Raw genomic sequence first — 11299 nt, 5'->3', positions numbered from 1 at the left:
GGGCTGTTGCTGGGGAACGGGGAGCACCGAGCACAGTGAGCTAGTTTCCCACACCCTCTTTACCTTTTCATTCAGGCATCACCTCCTTGCTGTGTGGCCTTGGCCAGGTCCTTTCATCTCTCTGTGCCTCAGGCGTGTCCTCTGTCAAATGGGACAACCAAAGTACCTCTCAGCATGGCTGTCAGGGTGAGATATGAACATCCACGTTGCCCAGCTTGAGAACTACTCTGAAGATGTGAGCTGTCTTCTGAAAATTCTTTAGCCTTATTCGTTCACCCGGCAAGGATTTATGGAGCACCTACTACGTCCCAGACCAGCTGAGTGCCAGGGCCGGGAGACATAATCAACAGGATCCTGTTTCAAATAAACCGGATTCTTTTAAAAATGTTTATGAGACAGCTGGGGAAATGTAAACCCAGACTGGATGACACTGGATGGAATTCAGAAATGTGTTCATTTTTTTTTTTTTTTTAGCACATCGTCGTTTTGCGGTTATATATTTAAAAAAAAATCCTCATCTTTTAAAGACTCACACGAATGTGTTTACAGATGAAATGTGATGATGTCAGGAATTTGCTTCGACATAATGCAGTCTGTAAAACTAAAATGATTCCCCAAAACAAGTTTATTAAAAAAAAGAAATCCAGAGGCGCCTGGGTGGCTCAGTCAGTTAAGCGTCTGCCTTCGGCTCAGGTCATGATCTCGGGGTCGTGGGATCGAGCCCCGCATCGGGCACCTGCTCAGTGGGGAGCCTGCTTCTCCCTCTCCCTCTGTGATCTCTCTGGCTTTCAATCTATCTCAAATAAGTAAACAAAATCTTAAAAAAAAAAAAATCCAGTGGTGGAGAGGATGTGGGGGGGGGGCACGGATGAGATCAGTAGATGCTGTAATAGTGCTTGGTGAGTTTAGCAAAAATGCAATCCCTTAACTAAGTGGCTAATTACACACCCTGCGTGAGCAAGGCCCTAAGGAGAAAATGGGGAGCCAGAAGTAGGCGTCCGAGTCAAAGGCCATGGTGGGAGTTTTGTGTTGATTCTAACTGAGCGCGGGGGTTGGGGTGGGCAAGGGGTGCCCAGAAAGTGCCTGCCAACCTTCTTTCCTTCTTGCTGGCCCTTCTCCTGCAGGAGCCTGCCTGCAAGCTTTAGCGACGAGAACCCCAGACCTTGTGGAGGTTCATGGGGGTCCCTGGAGGCAAAGCCAGCACCGAGCTGTGTCCCCAGCTGTCCATCTGCCCCATCTCAACACCTGCCGGCCCTTGTCCTCTGTGTTCAGCATATACCCAGTGCTATGGACCGAATGTTTGTGTCCACCCAAATTCACATGTTGAAACCTAACCCCCATCATGATGGTGTTAGGAGGTGGGGCTTCGGGGAGGTGATGACAGAGAAGATGGTTGCCTCCCAGCCTCGGGAACCATGAGAAATAAATCTGTGTTGCTTCCAAACCACCCCATCTATGGTATTCTGTCCTAGCAGCCGAAACAGATGGAGACACCCAGCATAACATGCTCCGGGCCACATTCTTCATGGTCACAACCTACTGATGGTTGGGGTCCATGGCCCACGTGACAGCCCACCGAGAAAAGATGCCCACCTCCCAGCGCTGGCTTTGAGAGGCTTCCACGGCGGGAGGCCAGGCAGGGATGCTCTCCCCACCCTCCCAGAGTCCTTGGGGCCCCACTCAGAGAGGAGGATGCTCTTTCCCGCATTACTGCGGCTCCTTGACATGGGCACCTGCGTCACCGATGGCTCACTTCAGGGGACAGAGCTGGGGCTGGCCCAACCACCCCAGCGTCAGCTCTTTGAAAAGGTATGAGTCCTAGCTCTTTCGGAAAGCTGTTTGGCAGAGTGTTTCAAGGGCCCGGAAAGGTCTACACTTTCCTTTCCAGTGATCACACTTCTGGGAATTTGCCTGAAGGAATTCATCCTTAAAAAAAAAGAAAGAAAAGAAAGGCCACGTGCCTAGTGGTATCTACTGCAGCGACATTTATAATAGGAAATCATCGGGCGCGCCCCACGTGTTGTAAGCCTTGGTGGATTCATAAGTAGGCATTTTTTAAAAGGGAGTCAAGAGGGCTCTTTATCCACGCATCATCCCAGGGTCCTGGGATCGAGCCCCGCATCGGGCTCCCTGCTCCACGGGAAGCGTGCTTCTCCCTCTCCCACTCCCCCTGCTTGTGCTCCCTCTCTCGCTGTGTCTCTTTCTCTGTCAAATAAATAAATAAAATCTTTAAAAAAAAAAAAAGAAAAAAGAAAATGGGGTCTGGCATCTTAAGGCGAGTTTCTTTTTTGGAGGATCCTGTGGCTTTCTGGAAGGGAAGAGAAGGACGAGTGGAAAAACCCAGGGAGGCTCTTGAATTCCCCCCGGGAGGCAGCACCCCTCCGGACAGGGATTTGGCCTTTTTCACACTTGTGTGCAGCTCAAACAACCCGGCCTCTTTCCTGGAGACTGAGGCAGGCACATTTGCTTCTTTCTAAAAGGTTTTGAAAGCTCTTTATTTTATTGCAAAAGCAATTCATGTTCATTGTTAAAAAAAAAAAAGAAAGTACAGAATTGTAGAAAATAAAGCCCCTGCCCATTCCCCCCCCCCCCTTCAGAGGGCCACCTTCAGATGTTTGGGTCCTTTCTTTCTTTTATTTATTTATTTATTTTTCCGTATCAAGGCTTTTCAGACTTTTTTTTTTTTTTAGCTCCAAGCCCCAGTGAAAAAATAGATTTTGCATTGTAATGCCGTATATGGGGACGCTGACGGAAAGCTACCTAGAAATTTTATGCATTGCTGCTTATTATAAGAAATGTTGCTGTCTGGGGTTGTCTCTCTTATCCTATCCTGTCCTGTCTGTCCTGTCCCATTCCATCCCATTCCATTCTGTTTAAAAGACAGGGCGGCTGGTCATAACCCAGCCATATGGCTTCACGTCCCACTGCTGGCTGGGGCGTTCCGGAAAACAGAGGCTGTAGGTGTTCACGTTCAAGATCAGCTGTCCATCCCCTACTGACTGCCCCCCTTCCTCCCTGCTCTACAACTTGCCTTTCCCACTTGAGGGTTTCACAGCCCCATCTCCGGAACTGGACATTGAGGGCTGGGACCACTTTTTCTTCCTTTAATGGCGGCAGAGAACTGTCTGCAGTGACTTTTCATGATGTGTTTGTCCAGCTCCTTCTCAGTAGCCATTTGCATTGTCTACGCCCTGGACTGTCACCAGCGAGGTTCTGTGGGACGTCCCATGTGCGCACACAGCTGCAAGGACATCTGTGCAGTGAGATCCCAGGGTGGAACCCCCAGGTCCACAAGGGAGCACCTCTCAGCCACCTCGATGGCAGCCGGGAATGGTCTGGAGAGGGGCTCACTGAGGGGTGCTTGAGGGGTGGGGGTGCAGGAGGACTGATTGCTCCCCGCGGGGCGCCCTGCATTCCATGACTACACAGGACTTCACTTCTGTTTCGTTCGAAACCTGCTCACGATGCTGGGAAGTGCCTGTATGGGTGTAAGAAATGAGGCAGACCCCAGATTCACTTCTCCTTTCTCCTCCTTTGCTTCCTCTTTTGTCACTGGAGGGCTTTGGAGGAGGGGACCCTCCGCAGCCCTGATTCCACAGTTTTCCCACGCCATTGGACCTTTCTGGCCAGGGGCCTTAGGGCTCTCATGTTGTGCGACATGGCCTACCGGTTTGCAGGCGGGAAAAGCTGGCTCCACGCACACGTGCACGGGATTTGGAATGGGGACCCCTGGCTGCAGTGAATTAGAATGAGAATTCGAGCAGTTAACATCAGAATTTATTCGTAGTCCTACCTTAGTTTCAAGGGTCTGACACAGGTGGCAAAACCTTGGGTCTTGATTGCTTCCTCACTAATAATGTTTTAAAGAGGGGACAGCCAGTGCAAAGGCCCTGAGGCAGGACTGTGCTAAGACAGCAGGGAGGCCAGTGTGGCTGGAGAGGGGGGAGTGAGGTCAAGGTGTTTGGAGATAAGCGCAGAGAAGAACGGGGCTTCGATCATCTAGACTTCTGGAGGCCTTAGGGAGGGCCCTGACACCTCTCTAGATTGTGAGGAAACTGAGTCAGGAGCTCAGGTTGGGGGGGGGTTGGTGACTTGTGTCCAGAGTTCATTTGTTTGAGTGGGACCATTTTCTCATCACTGGGCCGTGGCTTGCTGCCCGCAGATCAAGACTGTGATTCCAGAAACAAATGGAAGCATGCTCCTAGGCGACACCCTAGTAGCAGCCTCGCTCCGTGCCAGGCAAGGTGCCATACTGCCTCCCTTCGTGATTTTTTCTCCCTGTCATGGCCACACAGGGAACTGGCAGGACAGCCGAGAAACCGGGGGAGTCTGGAGGCAGGGGCCAGCTGAGGTCTTGCTGCTGGGAAGGAGCCAAAGGGAACTTTGGCCTAGGCCTCCTGCCAGAATTGAAGTCATCACCGACCGTTTCCTCTGAGCGGAGGGGCCTGACCACCTACCCCCCACCCGCAAGCCCTGCTCAGGGCCTCTGGAGGTGGGGCAATTCCAGGCTTCCCTGGGCCCACAAGCACAGCCCCAGCCTGCACCTCTCCTTCTGGCTGGTGGGAAAACCAGCCCGGAAGCAAGTTCTGCAGCTAGTGTCAGGCGCCCTGGATCTGGTGGACCAACACTGGCGTTCAGGTTCCAATGCCAGAGAACGCAGAAACAGGCCAGCAATGGTGTGCCCGGCAGAAAGCCCCAGAGGAGGAGGTCCCTTTGAAAGCCGAATGGGAAGCCCCGACAGACACACATCCATTCCACAGCCCTGGACTGGAGGGGTGGGGCGGTGGGGGTTGCACATGGGTAGGTGGAACGGAAATCCCAGCGTCATACTTCTGTAACCCACAGTCACATGGCGCACCAGGCACTGCTGTCCCCAAACCCTCTGACGAAGCATTATCACTTCCGCTTGACAGATGCAGCAGTTGAGGCCCAGAGAGGTTTATGCACGTGCCAAAGGTCACACAGCTGGTAATGGGAGCGGCGGCCTTTGGGGCCAGTCTTGTGTTTAGCGCCATGCTGTGGAGAGGTTCTTGGAGCTTAGAGCCCTCCAGATCACCTAGACCTTCTGGGCCATCGAACCTCAGAGCCTTTCCCTCCAGTACAGCCTCCTACAGAGCCCCCCAGGGAAGGAGAGGCTGACCCACGTAATGACTGCTCACCCGGGCCTCCATCCGGGCACTGGCTGCAGGTGCCCCCGCTCACGAACAGAGACCAGGGACTGCCTGCTGACCTGGGCCTCCTGCTCTGGCCCCAGCAGACCGGGCAGGTAGCATTGCCAGATAGAATGGAGAACATCCAGGTAGATGTGAGTTTTAGACAAACAAGGAGTGATTTTTCTTTGTTGTTAGTCTTAAGTATGTCCAGTGCAGTATTGGGAATACATTATAATTCTGCAATATTTGGGACATACGTACACTAAACAATCACTGGCTGTTTGTCTAAAATTCATATTTAACCGGGCATCTTGTGTTTTGATTTGCTACATCGGGTAGCTCTCCCAAGGCCGCTCTGCACGCCCCCTCGCCCCCCCCAGCTCACCCCATTTTGGCTCCATCTCTTGGCAGCAGAAACAAAGGGCTTGTCCAGGCCAGGATGTGGGCACAGGATTCCCCTGGCCTCAGTTTCCCCATCTGCCTGGCTCAGCAGTAAGAGTCTCTGCTCCACAGGGCTTCTTGGAGGAGGAGTCGTGTGACGTGTGCAGGAACTGTGTTTTGCAAACGGAGGAGGTATTATGGAAACATTAGGTACCAGAATTTGTTGTTAGGAGTAGCACAGACTAGTCCGTGGAGGCTGTTTCTGGGGACTGAGTTCCTTCTCTGAAGATTCATAATTTTATTTTATTTTTTTAAAGATTTTATTTATTTATTTAACAGAGAGAGACACAGCAAGAGAGGGAACACAAGCAGGGTGAGGGGGAGAGGGAGAAGCAGGCTTCCCACTGAGCAGAGAGCCCGATGCGGGGCTCGATCCCAGGACCCTGGGATCCTGACCTGAGCCGAAGGCAGACGCTTAATGACTGAGCCACCCAGGCGCCCTGAAGATTCATTATTTTATTTTTTTTAATTTTTATTTTTTTAAAGATTTTATTTATTTATTTGACAGAGAGAGAGACACAGCGAGAGAGGGAACACAAGCAGGGGGAGTGGGAGAGGGAGAAGCAGGCTTCCTGCTGAGCAAGGAGCCCGATGCGGGGCTCGATCCCAGGACCCTGGGATTATGACCTGAGCCGAAGGCAGACGCTTAACGACTGAGCCACCCAGGCGCCCCAAGATTCATTATTTTAAACAAGCAATTTGTACGTGTCCTGTAAATGTCAGATAAATGGAGGGGAGTGAAAGGACACAGTCTCATTATTCAGAGACTACAGTTTGTGGTGTTTTTTATCCTCAAGAAAGTGCAAAGGCATTTTCCCAGGTGTGTGTGTGTGCATTTTCCCCCCCTTTAAAGAAAAAAAACCAGGATGATCTGCATTCTTCTAGACAACTCGTTTTTCTCCCCCAGCTGCTGTAATTTCTGATGTTCTGGAGGGCATTTGAGGGTGGTTCTCCCTTTCTGTCCTGTTTGTGTGATTCCAGGGATGTGGGTGCACATGTGTTCACTTCCCAGATCTCGTGCTGAGCCTTTTTGGGTTAGAACACAACAGCAAAGTCTTTGGTGGGAACAGAAACAGTCACGGATGTCGTGAAAAGCCATGAAGCCCCCCCACCTTTTGCTGTGTCCTAACAGGGCATACACAGGATGCCTGGTTTAATTTCTTTTTTTTTTTTTTAAGGATTTTATTTATTTACATGGGAGAGAGAGAGCATAAGCAGGGGGAGGGGCAGAGAGGAAGAAGCAGACTCCCTGCTGAGCAGTGAGCCCACCATGGGGCTCGATCTCAGGACCCCAGGATCATGACCTGAGCCAAAGGCAGACGCTTAACCGACTGAGCCACCCAGACGCCCCCCCTTTTTTTTAATTGAGATAAAATTCACATATATAAAATTTAACATTTCAACTATTCTGAATCCTATGATTCTGTGGCATTTAGTACATTCAAAATATTGTGCAACCACTCCCATGATCACCTTCCAGAACATTCATAGCACACCCTAAGAGAAACCTCATACCCATTAGAAGTTGCTCACCGTTCCTTTGGGCCCCAGGGCCACCACTAATCAGTCCTGTGTCTGCGTAGAATTGTCTGTTCTCGAAATTTCATACAAATGGAACCATATGATATGGGACACCTTTTCTGTCTGGCTTCTTTCAATGAGCATAATGTTTTCAAGCATAATGTTTCCATCCACCTGGTAGCACGTGCTAGTACTTCTTTCCATTTTATGCCCAAATGACATTCCATCATATGGAGACACAACATTTTTTGTATCCATTTATGGGTTGACGGACATCTGGGTCATTTCCACCTATTGACTGGCATGAATGTTGCCGCTATGAACATTCCTCTCTCTATTTTTGTTTGAATACCTGTTTCTAATCGCTTTGTGTATATATTTAGGGCTTGGGCAGCAGCTGTACCGTTTTGCATGGCCACCAGCAACGTGTGAGAGTTTCAGTTTCTTCACGTCCGTCCCAGTACTTGTTATTTTCCATTGAGAAAAAAAAATTTTTATGACCAACCCAGCGGGTATGAAGCGGTATCTCTCATTGTGGTTTTGATTTGCATTTCCCCGATGACTAATGATAGGGAGCATTTTTTCATGTGATTCTTGGCTGTTTGTATATCTTTTTTGCAGAAACGTCTACTCAAGTCCTCTGCCTATTTTTAACTTAGTTTTATTTCTTATGGGAAAATATACATTAAAATTTACCATTTCAACCATTTTTCAGGGGACAGTTCGGTGGCATTAAGTACATTTGCAATGTGCAACTGTCACCACCACCCAGCTCCAGAACATTTTGTAGAAGAGACTATTTTTTAAAAGCAATTTTAAGGGGGCGCTGGGGTGGCGCAGTCGGTTGAGCGTCTGACTCTTGGTTTCAGCTCAGGTTGTGATCTCAGGGTTGTGAGATCGAACCCCACATCGGCTCCATGCTCAGTGTGGAGTCTGCTTGAGATTCTCTCTCCCTCTCCCTCTGCCCTTCCCACTCGTGCTCGCTCTTTCTCTCTCAAATAAATAAATAAATCTTAAAAAAAAAAAGCAGTTTTAAGTTTACAGCAGAGGTGAGAGGAAGGTACAGAGATTTCCCACATCCCTATCCCCCTGGCAACCCAGGCATGCATAGCCTCCCCTGTTATCAGCATTCCCCACCAGAGTGGGACATTTGTTTGTCTGTTTCTGCCAAAAAGGCAGTTGGGATCTTGATAGAGAGCACACTAATCTGTACATCAGTTTGGGGAGTCATGCCCATGATGGTTAGTTTTATGTGTCAACTTGGCCAGGCTATAGTAGTCAGTAATTCAAGTAAACACTAATCTAGGTGTTGCTATGAAGGTATTTTTAGATGGGGTTAACTTCTACAACAAGTTGACTTTAAGTAAAGGAGATTATTTTGGTAATTTGGGCCTCATCCAGTTACAAGACCTTAAGAGCAAAACTGAAGTTTCCCAGAGGAAGAATTATACCTGTGGAGCAGAGCTTCTGCCTGAGGGCTTCATCTCTCTCTCTCTTCCTAGCGCTCTTTCTCTCAATCCATCCTATCCTGTCTAACTATCCATCCTATCTATCTATCTATCTATCTATCTATCTGCCTACCTACCTACCTACCTACCTACCTTATCCATCCTTCCTATCTATCTATCTATTATCTATCTATCCATTCTATCTATCTACCTATTATCTATCATCTATCTATCCATTCTATCATCTATCATCTATCTATCCATTCTATCTATCTACCTATCTATCTATCTATCTATCTATCTATCTATCTATCTATCTATCATCTCCTTCCACTACCATTTCTCTGATAGAACTCTGACTGATATACTACATTAATATCTTTCCACTTATTTAGGTCTTTAATTTCTTAAGCAATATTTTGTAGTCTTCAATGTACAAGTCAAACTTCCTTAAATTATTTTCTGAATCTTATTTTTGTGCCATTCCTTGCTAGTGTAGAGAAATGCAACTGATTTTTGTATGTTGATCTAGAATCCTGCCACCTTGCTGAACTTGTGTATTAGCACTGATAGTTTTTTTGTGTGTGGGTTCCTTAAGATTTTCTCTATATAAGATCATGTTGTTGGGGAGCAGAGACAGTTTTACTTCTTCCTTTTCAATCTGGATGCTTTTTATATCTTGTGGAATTGTCCTGGCTAGAACCTTTGTCCTGGATAGAAGTGGCAAAAGCAGACGTTCTTACTTGTTCCTGACCTTGGGGGGGGGGGGGGGGGGGGGGGGGAACATCCAGTCTTTGACCATGGAGGATGTGAGCAGTAGATGTTCTTTATCAGCTTGTGGAAAGTTTCCTTCTATTCCGACTTTGTTGAGTGTTTTTCTCATGAAAAGGTGTTAGATTTTGTCAAATGCTTTTTAAATATCTAATTAGATGATCACATGCCAGGTTTGCTTTCCTTCCCTTCTCTGAGGCCTTGGGTTGGAAATTCAATCTCTGTGGTTTCTCAGGGATTAAAAAAACAGTCACATAAATAATCGCCAACTCACAGGCGCAGTTAAGTGTTCAGTTAAGTGTTCAGATATAGGAAAAAAACAAAGCTGGCTCCGGGTGTGCTCAGCAGTTGCGGGGAGAAAAACAAAAAAAACGTGGTAGCACCGAGTAAAAGACAGCAGTAAATTCAGGTGTGCAATTACTTCTCGCCTACAGAAAGGAAAAAGGAAAGAAAGGGGAAGGGGAAGGCAGGTGGGCAGGCAGGAGGGAAGGAGAGGAAAGGAGGCAGGGAGGAAGGCATTCACACGTTTCCTAAACATTTTGCTCTGAGTTTCTCTAGGCCTTGTGTTTTCCTAGTGGCAGTCTGTGATGCTCTGGGTTAATGTCAGGACAACAGGTCTTTTTGCCCACCTTGAGAATGGAGAATGGCAGAGGTTGGGCATAATCCAGATTCCTCTATCATTCTAAAATGAAAGATTGGCCTCCCTAATAACATCGGCTTTTTCTCATGGGGACTTTGAAATCCCCTCCTCCAGTTGAGTCCATGGCTGATAATGGCTGGGTGCACATGGTGAAAGGTGGTAAGAGCTTTGGACAAGGACGGAGGGGACAGTTTGCTGTGGGACTTTGGGCAAGTCCCTCTCTCTGAGTCTCAGTGTCTCTGGGGTCTTCTTGCAAAAGGCAGGGGGTTCTATCACCGGAGGAGTTCTAGGATCCAGTAGGATCCAGGTCTGTGAATCCCTCAAGTGGCTCATAGGCTTTCCACCCAAGTGGCATTTCTCTAGATGGCCACATTAGGGTTCCTGGCATCTCCAGGACTCTGTACTTTGAAAACCACACGAGCTCCTTAATGCCTTGTGATGACTTCTCAGAGGGCCCATGCTGGATCAGGGCAGCTGCTATTACTTGAGCAGGCAGACAAGGCTCTTATCAGATAGGCAGGCGGTACCCATTTAGGGGCAGAGGACTGAGTGGATGTTGAAACAGCAGATACTGATTTCCAGAGCTTTTACTGATGGAATGAGAAAGTACCTAGGGTTTGTGGACCACCCTGGGGGCATAGGAAGTAGTAAGATAAACACTCAATCTGTGCTAAGCCCTTTGCCTGCATTATCTCGGTGAATTCTTCGTAGAATTTTTGAGACAGGTACAGTCATGCCCATTTTACAGACAGAAAGCTGAGGCCCAGAGAGAGTGGGTGACTTGCCCAAAGGCACACGGAATATTTCGGGCTGTCTGGATGCATCTGAACGTACAGAATTGAGTACTGGGGAGAGAAAGGCCGCCCTACGAAGGGCAGGGAACCTTGGATCTGGGACTGGAGGTTGATGGTCTGCGTTGTCTGAAGGTGGGGAAGGAATGCCAGGGTTGGGGTACCTACGCGAGTGGGGGGAGCAGGGGGCGGAAATCAGGAGGGGATGGGACCGACGTGCAGGGGCAGAATGCCCAAGGGGAGACTGAGGATGGGGCGACTGGGGGCCTCCGAGGTCAGAGCGAGGGGCCTGGGCTGAAGCTAGGGGGTCCCGGGAGTGAACGGGGTCGGGGTGTACTCTGGGGGTGTTCCGAGGGACGGAGGGGACGGACAGGACGCGGAGGGTGGACAACCTCGGGCAGGGTCCTGGGCCGGGTGGGCCAGCACTCGAGTCGAGGCATACCGCGGCGAAGCGACAGCCGGAAGCCCGAGCCGCCCCCGCCCCCCGCCCCCCGGCCCCCGCCTCGCCCCGCCCCCCGGCCTCGCCCCGCCCCC

The sequence above is a fragment of the Neomonachus schauinslandi genome, chromosome 5 (assembly GCF_002201575.2).
Source record: "Neomonachus schauinslandi chromosome 5, ASM220157v2, whole genome shotgun sequence".
NCBI classification, from domain to species: Eukaryota; Metazoa; Chordata; class Mammalia; order Carnivora; family Phocidae; genus Neomonachus; species Neomonachus schauinslandi.
This window is presented reverse-complemented; position numbering follows the sequence as displayed.